General features: G+C 34.8%; 1 long non-coding RNA gene across 1 annotated transcript; it reads left to right on the top strand.

Moving 5' to 3' along the window:
- The first annotated feature begins 2236 nt into the window (after positions 1-2236).
- LOC127710958 (uncharacterized) lies at positions 2237-4064 on the top strand. Its single transcript, XR_007986421.1, has 3 exons — positions 2237-2378; positions 3337-3533; positions 3894-4064. It is a non-coding gene; the product is annotated as an uncharacterized LOC127710958 (long non-coding RNA).
- Positions 4065-17254: the final 13190 nt, after the last annotated feature.

Genomic DNA, 17254 nt, shown 5'->3' with positions numbered 1-17254 from the left:
GGTAGTTGGTGGACAATTAGTTTTTGGAGTAAGAAGGATCCTCAGTGGCAGTATTGTACAGGTAGTTGATAGACATCTTGTTTCGTCTAGTTTTTTAGTAAGAAGGATCCTCAGTTGCAGTATTGTACAGGTAGTTGGTGGACATCTAGTTTATTGTGTAAGAAGGGTCCTCAGTGGCAGTATTGTACAGGTAGTTGGTGGACATCTAGTTTTTTTTGAGTAAGAAGGATCCTCAGTGGCAGTATTGTACAGGCATTTGGTGGACATTAATTAGTTTATTGAGGAAGAAGGGTCCCCAGTGGCAGTATTATACAACATACATACAAGTAGTTGATAGACATCTAGTTTCGTCTAGTTTTTTGAGTAAGAAGGATCCTCAGTGGCAGTATTGTACAGGTAGTTTGTGGACATCTAGTTTTTTTATTAAGAGGGGTCCTTAGTAGGATTATTTTATAACTAGTTGATAGATATCTTGTTTATTGAGTAAGAAGGGTCCTCAGTGGCATTATTATACAACATTGTGCAAGTAGTTGGTAGACATCTAGTGTACATCTAGTTTATTGAGTAAGCAGGATCCTCAGTGCCAGTATTGTACAGGTAGTTTATGGACATTTAGTTTTTTTAAGTAAGGAGGATCCCCAGTGGTAGTATTGTGCAGGTATTTGGTGGAGCTCCTTTTTTTTAGTACGAAGGTTCCTCAGTGGCAGTAATATACAGGTAGTTGGTGGACATTTAGTTTATTGAGGAAAGAGTAGTTGATAAACATCTAGTTTACGTCTAGTTTATTGAGTAAGAATGATCCTCAGTGCCAGTATTACGCAGGTATTTGGTGGAGCTCCTGCATTTTTTAGTAAGAAGGTTCCTCAGTGGCAGTATTTTACAGGTAGTTGGTGGACATCTAGTTTATTGTGTAAGAAGGGTCCTCAGAGGCAGTACTGTACTGGTAGTTGTGGACATCTAGTTTATTGAATAAGAAGGATCCTCAGTGGCAGTATTGTACAGGTAGTTGGTGGACATCTTGTTTATTGTGTAAGAAGGGTCCTCAGAGGCAGTACTGTACAGGTAGTTGGTGAACATTTAGTTTATTGTGTAAGAAGAGTCCTCAGAGGCAGTATTGTACAGGTAGTTGTGGACATCTAGTTTATTGTGTAAGAAGGGTCCTCAGAGGCGGTACTGTACAGATAGTTTGTGGACATCTAGGTTATTGTGTAAGAAGGGTCCTCAGAGGCAGTATTGTACAGGTAGTTGGTGAACATTTAGTTAATTGAGGAAGAAGGATCCTCAGTGGCAGTATTGTACAGGTAGTTGGTGGACATCTTGTTTATTCAGTAGGAAGTGTCCTCGTAGCATTTTTGTATAGTTCATGTAGGTAGTTGGTGGACATCTAGTTTATTTAGTAGGAAGTGTCCGCTTTAACATTATTGTATATGTAGTTGGTGGATATTTAGTTTATTCAGTAGGAAGTGTACTTAGCTAGGCCGTAGCAAAATAATAAAGGTTGTTGGTGAACATCTTGTTTATTCAGTAGAAAGGCTCATCCGTAGCAATAAAGGATAGGTGGTTGGTTGACATCTAGTTCATTCAGTAGGAAATGTCCTCAGTAGCAGTATTGTGTATGTAGTTAATGGACATCATGTTTATTCAGTGGGAAGTGTCTTCGGCAGCATTAAAGTATAGAAAGTTGGACATCTAGTTCATTCTGTAGGATGTGTCAACGTAGCATTATTGTATAAGAAGTTGAAGGACGTCTAGTTTATTCAGTAGAAAGTGTCCTTGTAACATTTTTGTATAGGTAGTTGGTGGACATCTAGTTTATTAAGTAGAAAGAATCCTCGGTAGCATTATTGTATCGGTAGTTGGTGGACATCTAGTTTATAATCTAGAAGGAAATGTGCTCGGTAGCATTATTGTATAGGTAGTTGATGGACATCTAGTTTATTCAGTAGGAAGTGTCATCGGTAGCAGTGTAGTGTAGGTATTTGGTGGACATCTATTTCAATCAGAAGGAAGTATCCTCGGTAGCATAATGGTATATGTAGTTGGTGAACATCTAGTTTATTCAGTAGGAAGTGTCCTCGGTAGTAGTATAGTGTAGGTAGTTGGTGAACATCTAGTTTATTCAGTATGAAGTGTCCTCGGTAGCAGTATAGTGTAGGTAGTTGGTGAACATCTAGTTTATTCAGAAGGAAGTGTCCTCGGTAGCATAATGGTATAGGTAGTTGGTGGACATCTTGTTTATTCAATAAGAAGGGTCATAGGTGGTAGTGTTGTATAGGTAGTTGGTGGACATCTTGTTTATTCAGTAAGAAGGGTCATAGGTGGTAGTGTTGTATAGGTAGTTGGTGGACATCTTGTTTATTCAGTAAGAAGGGTCATAGGTGGCAGTGTTGTATAGGTAGTTGGTGGACATCTAGTTTATTCAGTAGGAAGTGTCCTCGGTAGCAGTGTAGTGTAGGTATTTGGTGGACATCTACTTCAATCAGAAGGAAGTATCCTCGGTAGCATAATGGTATATGTAGTTGGTGAACATCTAGTTTATTCAGTAGGAAGTGTCCTCGGTAGTAGTATAGTGTAGGTAGTTGGTGAACATCTGGTTAATTCAGTAGGAAGTGTCCTCGGTAGCAGTGTAGTGTAGGTAGTTGGTGAACATCTAGTTTATTCAGTATGAAGTGTCCTAGGTAGCAGTATAGTGTAGGTAGTTGGCGAACATCTAGTTTATTCAGTGGGAAGTGTCTTCGGCAGCATTAAAGTATAGAAAGTTGGACATCTAGTTCATTCTGTAGGATGTGTCAACGTAGCATTATTGTATAAGAAGTTGAAGGACGTCTAGTTTATTCAGTAGAAAGTGTCCTTGTAACATTTTTGTATAGGTAGTTGGTGGACATCTAGTTTATTAAGTAGAAAGAATCCTCGGTAGCATTATTGTATCGGTAGTTGGTGGACATCTAGTTTATAATCTAGAAGGAAATGTGCTCGGTAGCATTATTGTATAGGTAGTTGATGGACATCTAGTTTATTCAGTAGGAAGTGTCATCGGTAGCAGTGTAGTGTAGGTATTTGGTGGACATCTATTTCAATCAGAAGGAAGTATCCTCGGTAGCATAATGGTATATGTAGTTGGTGAACATCTAGTTTATTCAGTAGGAAGTGTCCTCGGTAGTAGTATAGTGTAGGTAGTTGGTGAACATCTAGTTTATTCAGTATGAAGTGTCCTCGGTAGCAGTATAGTGTAGGTAGTTGGTGAACATCTAGTTTATTCAGAAGGAAGTGTCCTCGGTAGCATAATGGTATAGGTAGTTGGTGGACATCTTGTTTATTCAGTAAGAAGTGTCATAGGTGGTAGTGTTGTATAGGTAGTTGGTGGACATCTTGTTTATTCAGTAAGAAGGGTCATAGGTGGTAGTGTTGTATAGGTAGTTGGTGGACATCTTGTTTATTCAGTAAGAAGGGTCATAGGTGGCAGTGTTGTATAGGTAGTTGGTGGACATCTTGTTTATTCAGTAAGAAGGGTCATAGGTGGCAGTGTTGTATAGGTAGTTGGTGGACATCTAGTTTATTCAGTAGGAAGTGTCCTCGGTAGCAGTGTAGTGTAGGTATTTGGTGGACATCTACTTCAATCAGAAGGAAGTATCCTCGGTAGCATAATGGTATATGTAGTTGGTGAACATCTAGTTTATTCAGTAGGAAGTGTCCTCGGTAGTAGTATAGTGTAGGTAGTTGGTGAACATCTGGTTAATTCAGTAGGAAGTGTCCTCGGTAGCAGTGTAGTGTAGGTAGTTGGTGAACATCTAGTTTATTCAGTATGAAGTGTCCTAGGTAGCAGTATAGTGTAGGTAGTTGGCGAACATCTAGTTTATTCAGAAGGAAGTGTCCTCGGTAGCATAATGGTATAGGTAGTTGGTGGACATCTTGTTTATTCAGTAAGAAGGGTCATAGGTGGCAGTGTTGTATAGGTAGTTGGTGGACATCTTGTTTATTCAGTAAGAAGGGTCATAGGTGGTAGAGTTGTATAGGTAGTTGGTGGACATCTTGTTTATTCAGTAAGTAGGGTCATAGGTGGCAGTGTTGTATAGGTAGTTGGTTCACATTAAGTTTATTAAGTAAGAAAGGTCCTTGTTGGCATTGCATGTTATGTCATTGATAAATGTGAAGGGGCCTCGGAAGCAGATTTATATACAGTGTAGGTTATTAATGGGCATTATATATCAGTTTGGAAGTGGTTTCTCTTTGATTTACATATATCTGTTCAGATTACTTTAGCCTGTCATCATTTAAACTAGCTGGCTTTACACTTGACATAGAATTTTTGCAGAAACAGCAAGCACACTCTGCAGGTGTTTAATATAAGTTGTTAAAACCAAATAAGGAGATGTTGTATGAATGCGAAAGAGACAACTATCCACCATAGACCAAATCGACTTAGAATATAGCAACTAATACAGGTCATCGTAAGCCTTCAACAATGAGCCATTGTACATGTATATGTCATAGGACAACAACAGGTTTTAAAAAAAAGAGATTAAAACAAAACACATATTAAAAGTGCCATAAGAGCCATTAAGGGTATATGCATATTCCAACATGACACCAGACATACATTATAAAAGAAAGGAGAAGTGGTATGATTGCTATTGAGACAACACTACACTAGACCAGGATGTTTGTACTCGCTACGAAACAGGAGCAAAGCTCGGCGAGCCTCGCTTTTCGTCTTATTTCTAAAGCTCATACAAATAAATTTTACATTGTCCAACAATGAACATATATTGTATATATATATATTTAAATTCTTGAGTTTCACTAAAGTATAATCTCTGTGTTAATAAATCATTTCATTTATGAGATAGATACATCAAATTATATATTACTTTTTAATCGCACAAGTCAAGTTGACTTCAAAGGTAGTTTTAGAAGGCCTATTCACATTTTGGACACCAGACACGACCCTTGGTCCGCCTTTTAGACAAATAACAGTGTTCTGTATTTATGTGTAAACAGTTGCATCAACGATTTTTATTTAATGTGCACTTGATTTAAATGACATTTTCTTTTTATCTTTTGAATGAGTTTCATTGAGTCTGTCGATTTTGTAAAGTTATGTAAACTTACAGATTGTTGCAGAATTATATATTATGGCCAAGCGTTATATATAATATATTATATGTATGTATATTAAGTCAGAAATATGCAAACGGAATCGTAGTGTATGTATGTTGTTGTCTTTGATATAACATTTACTGTCGCAGTTACTGATCTCTGTTTGCTAGTGACCTAATACGATATATATTGGGTCATTAAATTCCATCACTAGCACATTATGTAACTAATAATATTGTCCTTTATTAAAGGCAGAATATATACCTTGTATGTTATGTTTTGTATACTGTGTAAGATTTTTTTGACTTTCTAGTTCGATTATCCTTTCGCCTCGCGTTTTTTAATTTGTAAAGCTGCAATGTAATCGAAGTTGGTAAATTGGGAAACATGGTAAAGCGAGAACTATAGTAATATAACTCTAGATCTTGAACCGAAAAAGGTTACGAAAACAATAGTTTGTTAAGCTTCGAGTTAAAGTTATTTCGAAACCACAAGTAAAATTATATTCTTTAAAAAATTAACTATCATACTATTTAAAATATTGATACAATGCATATTGTCTTAAATACTTTCATCATTTATCGAGAGAATTGCATAAGAACTTGTTACAAGGTCATTGCATTGATATTTGCTCATATAATAAAAATATAAAATAGCATTAACGCTACCAATGTTTGTACACGTTATGTCTGTTTAGGTTAGAAAGCTCAAGATTGATATATGATATTTTTGAACAGTAACATTTTAGTTATGTTGTCTCCATTTCTGCACATATATGTGCGATTTATTCGAATTAAATAGACGTATTTACTCTTTAGAGTATTTAGCTGAATTTTCTCCTAATGACGAAAGATCTAGCTTTAAATAACCGTCTGACGTCATGTTACAATAACTTTTTAAATTAAAGGTCAAATGATTTATACGGTGATGCAAAATTTTGCGGGAACTATTGTGACTTTAAGTTTTGCATACCAGTGTAAATACGTCTAAGAACATGAAAATTAATCTGAAGGTCTTGATTAGAAAATGCATGATAGTTTAGCGTTGCTTATGATGCGGAACAGAACTATTTCATAATTTAGATTGAATGATTTTAAACATTTTCATTATTCAAATTTAAGTAAGGAGCGTTTTTGAAATAATAAAGATAGATTGAAATCTAATGGTTCATGTAAGTGTGTAGTACATGGTACTTAATGTTTAATACAGTGTATGGTTGACAACCACAAACATCGCTAATTTATATAACTGCACATATAGTGTCATCTGTACAAGTGCGTATTTCTATAACCTTCAAGTAAGGAAACAGTTATCAATGTAAATACAATCATTTATATCCGTGTATTGCATTGATTTTTTATATGACTTTTAACTTCAGATTACTTCAATATTGCATATATTACTGAACAAATGGACATTTTGATTGAAATCTTTAAATGCGTGCATGTATTGCACTAAGATATCCATATAGATAACGGATTTCCTTCTTCTTTATTATACTTAAAGTGCACCCTGCATGACACAAAGTCCTAAACATACTGTCAGTAATTTAAAATTTTCGATTTTGAAATTTCCATGAACTTCATATAACCAACACAATTCAATGCAGAAATTAACAATAATGCTTATGTCTGGCTATATTAGTATGACACATTGAAAATATAATGTAGTTTGAGATAAACATTGTTAGATAATGAAGAATTTAATTAATAGGTAAAAAAAAAATTGATGAAATTCAGATAGTCATCTTTAATTATTTCTATAACTTTTTCAAATCAACTTGGATTTTCATAAAACTATACAGCTATCTCAGTTATATATTGATCTTACTGAATCCCAGGTCGTTATGTAGTTTGGTGTATTGTTGTCAAATTTAAGGATTAAATTAATCTATAGGTAAAAAAAGCTAGAATTTGCAGTTTGGACTATGTGCGGACAATTCATGAATAATTTCTTCTTGTATCTTTATTTCTATTTTGAATCTTGCTTTTTTTTACAATTTTGCGTTATTTTATATAGCAATTATACTACGGTTACGCTTCCGATTTTCAAACTCAAAAGGCCGAACGTTTTCAAAGTAGACAATGTTCATTTGTACACGGACAGAAGGCAAACACATGTACAATTCACCTATATGCGGACAAATAGTTAATTCGACATCGGAATTGGCATATTTGCATTTTTATATTTTAGGAGCCTGTATAATCCTATATTAATGGCTGTCGTCATGATAAGGCAATATGGGTCTCACTAATTAGCGACAAGAAGCGTCAAGGAGCGAAAAGAAGCGTCAAGAAGAATAAATTTAGCGACAAGAAGCGACAAGAAGACTATTTAGCGACAAGAAAACTTTAAAAAAATATTATTAGAATAAATATATTAAAAAAATATGCATTGACAGCAATAAAGAGATTTTCATTTTTTTTATTATATTGATAGAATAAGAAATTAATGAGTCAAGATAACATTTGGAGGTTTGCCTGTGATCTGAACAATTTCTTTCAAAGAATTAATATTGATGACAGCTTGCATATATCATCAGCAATACCTGTTTGTTTAATAGGATAGGTACCTATGTATTCTACTATTGCTTTATTCATGGTTTCAAGAGAATGACCAGGCATTTTTTTCGAACCAGCTAATTATTTTCTTGCAAGAATTACTTCTTTTCATAGAAGCATAATGACGCTTAAGGATGAACAAATTAGAATCATGGTTGGAGTAAAGGACGTGTGTCCCTTATTGTATTGCTACAATAACATTCAATTAACACCTATAACTTTGTACAAGCGCCAGACTATACAATTACACGCGCCAGAATATACAATAATTGTAAATAGTGAGCAACTGTTGAACACTCAACATTGTCTTAAATTACCTTTAATCTTCAATCAACTTTAAACTATGCATAAACATCATACATAGCGTTTGATAAGTCAATACTCAAATAAAATATTCACGATTTAGTAACATTATCTTTTCTGGACACTGATTCACGTATAATGCATTTTGCATGCAGTCAGTTTATTATATTTTAGACAAAGAGAGTGTTAAAATATTTATAAATAAATGTATTATTGTTCTCAAACACAAGAACATGTAAAAATTTATATCATACTATGACAGGGAAATTTCTATATTTATCAATATCTATCAATATATTTAAAAAAAATGAAAATCACTTTAGTTTCCTTTTATTAAAATAAAAGTGTCAATGCATATTTTTTTAATATATTTATTTGAATAATATTTTTATCAAGCTTTCTTGTCGCTAAATAGTCTTCTTGTCGTTAAATTTATTCTTCTTGTCGCTTTTTGTCGCTAATTAGTGAGACCGGGCAATATGGCCGCTATGCAAATTAGTAAAGTACCCAAAGTTTGCCATATGGTCGGGTGTAAATTACAGGATAAAATAAATGTACATTGTCGGAAATATTAAGTTTGTTTGTACTCGCTACGAAACACGATCGTATTACACAGTGGTGTGTATAATTAAGATATATTTTGTTACATCTGGTGATCCGTTTATTTGGCAATCGCCATGTCATTCAGCAGGGATTAAGAACATCTAGTCAAATGCGTTTTGTTAAAATATACTTTTTCACTATTTTGGTCTTTTGGAAAATATTGTTTGTGCTGTATTTAGACCCCTCTACCAAGAAATTTGTTTTCATGCACACGTATAAAAATTGCGGTTTTTATCCAACGCAATCATAGGTTTGAACGTTGTTTTCAATTTAGACTTGTATAAGATAAGATAAGATAAATTTTATTTCCAATAGAGGGCCCATTATAGGCATAGTCAGTACATTGATTTTTTTATATCACACAATTGCAATAGACAATACACACGAAAATAATAAAAAAAGAAATACAACTGAAAAAAAACTATGAAATATAAATTGAGTTAATAATACATGTAGTCACGTAAACCAGTATGTTTAGTGTTTATTGACCATGCACCAGAAGCAGCATCACATCCATTATAAAAAAAGCTTTTGAGTCAAGTCCTTCCTCGTGGCTGATGCATATGCAAAAATAGTATTGTTGTTCATATGCAGGAGTCACCAAGGGCAGGTGCATAAAGGACACTCAAGCTAATACACAGAAATATGAACACTTAAACACTTTACAACACAAGCATAAACTAATACTCAAAAAGAATTACTATAGTCCTCCTTGTGGCTAATGCACATAAATAAGATTAATATGTAGTTATCCAAATGCAGGAGCCACCAAGGGCAGGTGCTTAAAGGACATAGTAATATATTGTGTAACATTTTTGTGTAAAATATTTGGATTTGGATGCAGCCTCTAGCACAACTTGTCCCAATGCTCTGAGAGAAAAAAGAAAATACAAAAAAAAAAAAACACAAACAATGGTATGAATTATGAGTATTTTTCATTCTGTTTTATGAAAGCACACATTTCATACATTCAAGATATCCTTGTTTTCATTACTCATTAACCAAATAAACTGATCTTTAATTGTCAACATATCAAAATTAGCACAATTATATTATATTTCCTAGCACAAAGTATTAATTTACTTCTCTCATTATTTAATGAGGTACAATTAAGAAGAAAATGTAACTCATCTTCAACTTCAGAGCTTGAGCATCTGGGACAAGTTCTATCGTGTCGAGGAATACCCTGATACCTTCCCTTTTCAATCCTTAGGGAGTGTGCTGAAACACGCAGCCTTGTCAGATTTTTTCTAATATCGACATTGTGGATTACAGATAAATATTTTTCACAGGCAATATTATTTTTGTATAGTACATAAGAGCATAGTTTACTACCAGCATGCATTTGTAATGTCTGCTCCCATTCTTGTAAAAAACAGTTCTTAATAAACTTAGTTTTGATTATTCATTGGGTTAGCAGACTTAATAATTTTAATATCACATTTAAACAACCATACCATAAAAGTTTTTTTTTTTGCATCAGATAAAAATATTGATTCATGAAAAGCACTATCTAGCAGTGGAGATATGAACTGATTAACCTGTTATTATAGTATTTAACCATATCTGTATCTGTATTAGGGAATCCCTCCTTCAAAGGAGCACTTCGTTATGAATAAGTTTTTCAAGAAGTCTATATACACTTAGTTTGAGAATATAAGAGATAAAAATAAATAAATAAATATACGCCCCGCGGGGTGTACATTGACTACAGTCGCTGACCGTTACTCTTGCTGGACGGAAAGGTCTTTAAGAGTTCATTTCTTTGAGCATGCAAAGCATAGCAGAGTTTTCTGGTTATATATTCTACTTTAAAGCAATTGTCAGTGCATTTGGATCTACAATCACAAGCACATAGCGAGTGACTCGGATCTAAGATGAGCTGTGCGTCTTATACTATGTTGGTTAGGTTTTAGCATTTAGTAGTTTCTAAAGCTACGAAGAAAGCATTCCAGTTCTTGCAGGTATGATATGCGGGTATCATGCAAAGTTTTACACTCAAGAAGGAAGTGATCTACCGTTTCTGCGGATTCTTTGCATAGTAAGCAGGTTGGATCTACAGTATTTTGATTAAACGAAGCTTTGTTGCTTTGAAGATAGTAGGTTCCTGTAAGAAGCATTAGTTTTGTTTGAAGACGACTTATATCCTGAGTTCATGTGCCAACGCTTGCAATGCAAGGATGAGTGTTTCGCCAGAGTATATTATTAGTGGATAGATAATTGAGAGAATTATAAAGGGATACTTTTATTCTCAATTGTTCATGCCAGACACTGTCGACTGTTTTTTTGACTTGTGTTTTCCATAGATTTTTATTGACCGGATTGAGCATTAAATCATGAGCTGAGGGAAGATTATATTGCGCTAGAACGCATCTTGCTTTTGAGAACCAGCTTTGAGAGTTGGAACCAGACATAAGTAGTTGTTGTTCAGCTAGATCCTTTTCTATTGAGGATTCCATTTCACATATTTTATTGTAGATATTTATGACAGCTTTATGTATAGTTCCTTGTATTGGAATAACTCATGTCATAGTATAAACAGCTCCATCTGCAGTGTTGTTTGGCAATGATAGGATTTGTTTGATTGCTTTCCTATAGAATACTTCTAGTGGCTCTATGTGTTTTTTGTCTGGAAGTAATATATCTAATCCATAAATAAGGACTGGTAGGATATATATTTGAAAGATGTGTAGACAAGTAATTGGGTTAAGCCCATTCCTTCCATGAAGTCCAGCACCCATCAGGCTATACATTGTTCGTCTGGCTTTAGAGATATTTCCTTCAATATGAATGTTGATTGTTTTCTTTAAGTCAGATCTGTGTTTAATTTCTATATGAGGAGCTGAGCTTGGCTGAAGCATGGCGGTATCATTGATCTCAAATTCAAAGTCAGTATTTTTAGTGGAGGTCACATTTTTTAGTACAAGGCTCTTGGTGGGTTGGAGTTTGTATTTTTCATGAATACTGTAGTTTTCGACTGTACATTATCTGGAGATCTGTAGGTGAGTTTGCAACCATGGCAACATCATCAGCACAGGTTGGCGAACCAGAATATATATTCCCAATGTAAGAACCAAGACCGCTATTTTCCAGTTGGTCTAGAATGTCATTTATATATACTTTATAGAGTTCGGTGCTAAGTACTCCACCTTGTCGTACTCCTTGGTGAACAGGGAATGGATTTGATATTAAACCATTCCATTTGATGGAAGTTATGGCATAAGTACTAAGTTGGCGTATTAAGAGCCAGAGAGTTCCACCTACTCCTGATAAGAAGAGTTTACGATGCAAGCTATCATGGTTGACAACATCAAAAACAGCCTTAGCATCCAGTAGTGCTATGAAGACCGGCAATTTTTGGTCCATGGATTCTGCAATTGATTTTAACAGTATGAAAGCACTGTATAGTGGAGAAACACCTGTGGTAAAGCCCCTTTGAAGACGATTTTGAAGAATTTCAATAATATCTCTGATCAGCTGTCTGAGAAGTATTTCCAGTATTTTCCCAATGATTGGGAGTACAGTGATACCACGGTATTTTTTTGCATCTGTTGGGAACCCTTTATGTTTGAAGATTTGGGTTAGAATTCCACGTTTTAGGCAATCTGGAACTGACGCTTCCTTGCATATGTTGTTAATTATAGAGGTAATTCCTTGAAGTAAAGCATCGCCGCCATATCTAATGTGTTCTGCCGTTATGCCATATATATCTGGCGCTTTGTTGGTGTTTAGCTGGTTTATAGCTTTGTCAACTTCTTCTGAGGTAAAGACCAGGGGTTCCGCATTTTCTTTTCATTCTTTTCAGATTTCTTCTATGATATCAATATCAAATTTTTTGTTGGTATAATCAGATTTGAGATCAGCAGCTTCAGGTGTTGCGAGCTTGCTAAAATGCTCATCCCAGCCTTGGAGTATCTCTCCTCTTGTAGAATAGGGGTTTTCTTCTACACATAGATCTGAGATGCAATTTGTTTTCGACTTCCTCTGCGCATTAACTAGCTTGTGGAAGAATTTACTATCTCTTTGTTTTGCGTTCATAATTGTCTGTAATGATTCGTCTCTTTGCCGTGCAATTTCTTGTCTTTTGGCTTTTCGCAGTAGTTTCTTGGTTCTTTTTCTAACTTGCATAGTTTCACCAGTCTATGGCTTCCCCTCCTTTTTCCATTCATAGAGTGCTGTCTTATTCATTTTTAGTGAATTTCCTATTTCATCAATCCAGATATGTTTGTTACGTTGTGATGATTTTTTGGATGTTGGTACAATACTTTCTTAAGTAGCTACGATGGTATCCATTAATTTAGTTATTGCAATTGGATCATTTTCGTAATCGATTATATTTTCTTGTAGGCTTTTGGTTAGACATTCTTGATATTGAAGTAAATCGATTTTATCCCATTTAATTTTGTTTGAAGTAAAGCTTTCATTTTTTTCTTTCCCAGATTCCATTTCTATTTCAATTTCTGTTAATAAAGGATAATGGTCGGATGTATTGTTTGTTAACATATCTAGTCTTATGGTGTTATAGACTTTGTCGGCCAAGTTGTTGTGCACAAAGATGTAATCAATTGTAGATGACTCATTGCCGTTTGGATGAATGAATGTTAAAGGAGTAGATTTAAATATGAGTTTCTTAGAGTTTAGAAAGTCTTCCATCCAGATTGATCCTGCCAGCTTGTTTGAGGATTTCATCAAATCACAGTTCCAGTCGCCACACAAAACTGGGGTACATTTATCTGAGTATTTGATAATTATCTCATGAAGCTGATCTAAACACTCTTTGAAATGGTTGTTTGCTTGTTTTGATCCATTACATGGCATGTACGCACATATTGATAAACTTGGTTTTGGTTAAACTTTCAGTTTAATGCATATGATTCTTTCTGATCCGTCCTCAATTTTTTCTACCAGGTGGTCCATGCTTTGTTTCCAAAGAATAGCTAATGCACCATATCATCTAGGTCTTTGTGTTAGTGGTATTGGATTGTTTTCATCAACTGATTTGCATGTCCATGAAGTTCTAAAGAGGTCATCAATATTTTCTTGTTCAAATTTGAACAGCCAATGTTCTTGGATACATATAAAATCACTAAAATCTAAAATGTTCTTTATACAAGCTTGCGAGTTATATACATTTTTACAATTGAACGTAGCTATTCTTGGAAGTGCAGAATGTTCTGGTGCTACGGGATCATCAGAGGTTTCTGGCAAAGTACTAAAAACAGTTTGACTGAGTATCAGTTACGTTATCCGGTATATGGGTGACGGACCTAGTAGCTTCTCCTTGAGTTTGTGCCTCTTCCTTATCGGAGTCTTCATCAATGAAGATAGGTTTAGTTTGGTCAGAGACCAAGATAGAAGGCTCATCTTTGGATTCTGTTTGGAGAATTTGCGGTGACTGTACTTCCAAGAGAGTCTTTTCCTGTCCTATCTTGTTTGAAGTTGTAAGTACTTCCTTGTCTAGGCTTGATGGTATTTTCTCTGAAGAGGGTTTAGTTGTGACAGAGATTTCTGGATTCATTGTATGATTGGATGATGTAGAATGATCTAATTTGGGCTGAACACTAACATTGATATTTCTGACATTCCCTTGTCCATATTACAAGTTTGCTCCTTGCAAATTTTGATGCGTTGAATACTGTTTTTTGGAATATCAGTAGTTGGTTGTATGTACTGATAATTTGGAAATGATATATTCAAAGCATGTGGTGGTATTTGAGATTGTAGTGGCCTATGTAAGTATGGTTGACAGGTTGGTACGAACTGTGGTGTACCTGGCCAAATCGGATGCATGGGTCTATGATGAAGAGAATGACTTGGCATTCTTGTCATGTATGTAGGACCATGAGATATAGGATTCTGCATTGCGAATGGATTGAAGTGACATGGTTGATATTCTGGCCTAAAGGATTGTTGCTGTAGAGATGATTCTAAGGTTTTGAGTCTTTGCTGAATTGATTGAAGTTCCATATCATGCATCTGTCTGTATAATTGACGGGTGTTCTCTATGTGAGTTATTCTATCTTTAATAATATTGTTCTCTAAAATTGAGATATGTGTTTCAAAGTTAGATGCGTGCCCATTTGCACATGATGGTGGACCATTGTCTTGTATATTTGATGGTTTTTGTCCGGTCATTGAGTTGCTTACATCTGGTGGTTGTGTTCCTACAATCTTCATTCGTAAAATACGATTAGAATTTTCAAGCTCTTTAACTTTTGCCTCTAGGTTCAGAGAATATGATTTGAGATGTGATTGATCTTTTATAGCGTCATTAATTATAACCTTCTCCTTTTTTAGCTCCTCTTCAATTTTTTGAAGCTTATTTTCTTTTTGTCGAATTCATTATCTGATTGAGAGATATCTGTTTTATTTCTTATGTTAGAGATAGGAGGTGTTGGAGTTGTATTTACTACTATTGAAGATGGTTGTTCAATTGGTTGAGCTTTATCATCTAGTTGATGTCTGATAGATGACTCTTCATTAAGAATTGCCATGGCGCCAGACACACCACAAGCCTCCATTGAAAATACCTCAGGGACAAAAACTGGCATGCATCTCTTATTTGGTTGGATTTGATCAGTGGTTTGGTTATTTCAATTTTTCCAATTCTTTGGGAGATGTTGTTGCAGGTTAGTAATCTCTGATGAGGTAGAGTCAGCCTCACTACATATAGTACAGATGTACTGGATGTTGTTTTTGTCATTTTCGAGTTTTTCTATTTCTTCTTTTTTAAGCTTCTCACAAGCATAGTGGATCCAATGGTTTCCTTTGATACAAAATACTCCCCTTGATAAAAGTTTTCTTTTGCATTTTGGACAATTATCATCAAGCAATTGTTTGTTTGTGTTGACTGTATTCTGGTTTGATTTTTTTGCCAAGGATAAGTCAGTTGATTGGTTTTCGCTTTGAGTTCCAGCAATGGAGGGTTTGATTATCTCCTTTAAGAATGTTGTCTGGTGCTTGGCACATTCTTCTCTTATTTGTTGGTTGATAAAAGAATAGTCTTTGATATTATCCATTTGTTTGCATATATCTTGGAGTTCGTCAAAGAATACTCTATGATTACGACCATTGACCTCTGCTCTGCACGTTGTGTTGTACAAGTTTATTCTATATTGTTGACGTTAGTTTTGACAACATTTGACTGATATAGATTGTTCTACCACATTTCCTGTCTGGTCTTGTTTTTCATGAATTTTACATGTAATCTTGGTATGGGTGTTAAAATGCTGGATTAAGACTTTGCTGAAGTGTAGATAGAATGCAGCGCTAAATTCCAAAATTATATTGCCATGTTTGTATTGTAAATTTACATCTGTTGATCGGCTGGTTGCATCTGAAATTTTTTCAACAGCTTTTTGCTCATTCAATAAGTAGTTTTTGACTGACACGTTGACTTTTGACGGTGTTAATACTTGTGTCGGTATTCTGTCTCTTGTTGGCCTTAAGGTTGCCATGATGGAAGATTTTACCGAAGTGTTGTCGTCCTATGTGAACAATGAGATTAAATTTGAATTGGTATAGCGTGGGAACATCCACGCTGACCACTAGAAAAGAATGTAGTCCAGTCAGTTATAGAGAAGAGTATATTGGTTGTATTGGTTTAGCGTGGGAATATCCACACTTACCACGTAAGAATATGTAATATAGCTGAGCGAAACGTTTGATGAAGGCTATGTTAAGATTCTGGATTTGAGAAGCTACTAGGTCTGTTGTGTCTGTGAAGAGATAGTAATTTCAGTAATTTCATTCCTGGAATTATGCAAATTAGTGTACAAGATGCTATAGATTATTCCTTATATAAATATTGATAGTTATGATTAGTAATTCCTTAGATTAAAGCCAAAGTTGGTACAACGTGGTAACATCCACACTTACCTAGTAATATAAGCGTTATAGTGTCTAATAGTTATATTTTATATATTGATTAGTTTCTTATTCCAGCTTTTCTAGAAGCTATTACTTTCCTGTATGATAGAAGTGTGATTTCTATTGTATGTTGAGATTATATAGTTAGACTGTACTGAGTTACTATGGAGATTTTCCTGTTATGATAATTGATCCAAACACGGAGCCACAGAAGTATTCTATTGTTTCAAGCCAAATGCTATGTATAGCGTGGAGACATCCACACTTACCTATGAGGGTGATTGTCAGAACCTGTACTAGATGCTTAAGAGATATATTCCAGATGTGATTATTGATTTGTATCCTGTTCCAGCTTTTTAAGAAGCTACTATCTATATAAAATTGCCTAAATATATATTACTTAGATTATCCTTGTCCTTATAGTAGATTTAAGCCAAATGTATGGTATAGCGTGGTGACATCCACACTTACCTAGGAGGTTAATTCAATGTTGGAAACTGTACTAAATGCTATAAAAAGATATTTCTGATATGATCTTTGGTCCACACCGGGATTTGAAGTTTAGTATATAGCTAACATCCTTGGCAAATTGCCAGTGTACGTAATAAAGGTGTTAAGTTGATAATAAAAGTATAAATCACACGAAACTGCAAATTCGAAAAGCGTGGGAACATCCACTTACCACAGCCTTTTAACAAGGAAGTTAGGTTAAAACGGTATATGAGACAAGACGATAAATAAATATTGCAATTTCCTGGATTGAAAGATTAGTATTTCGCTAAACTCCTTGGCTTATTTCCAGTGTATGTGATAAGAGAATT

Source organism: Mytilus californianus, unplaced genomic scaffold (genome assembly GCF_021869535.1).
Source record: "Mytilus californianus isolate M0D057914Y unplaced genomic scaffold, xbMytCali1.0.p SCAF_8, whole genome shotgun sequence".
Lineage (NCBI taxonomy): Eukaryota > Metazoa > Mollusca > Bivalvia > Mytilida > Mytilidae > Mytilus > Mytilus californianus.
The sequence above is the reverse complement of the archived record's forward strand: the minus strand, read 5'-3'. Positions and strand labels throughout refer to the sequence as shown.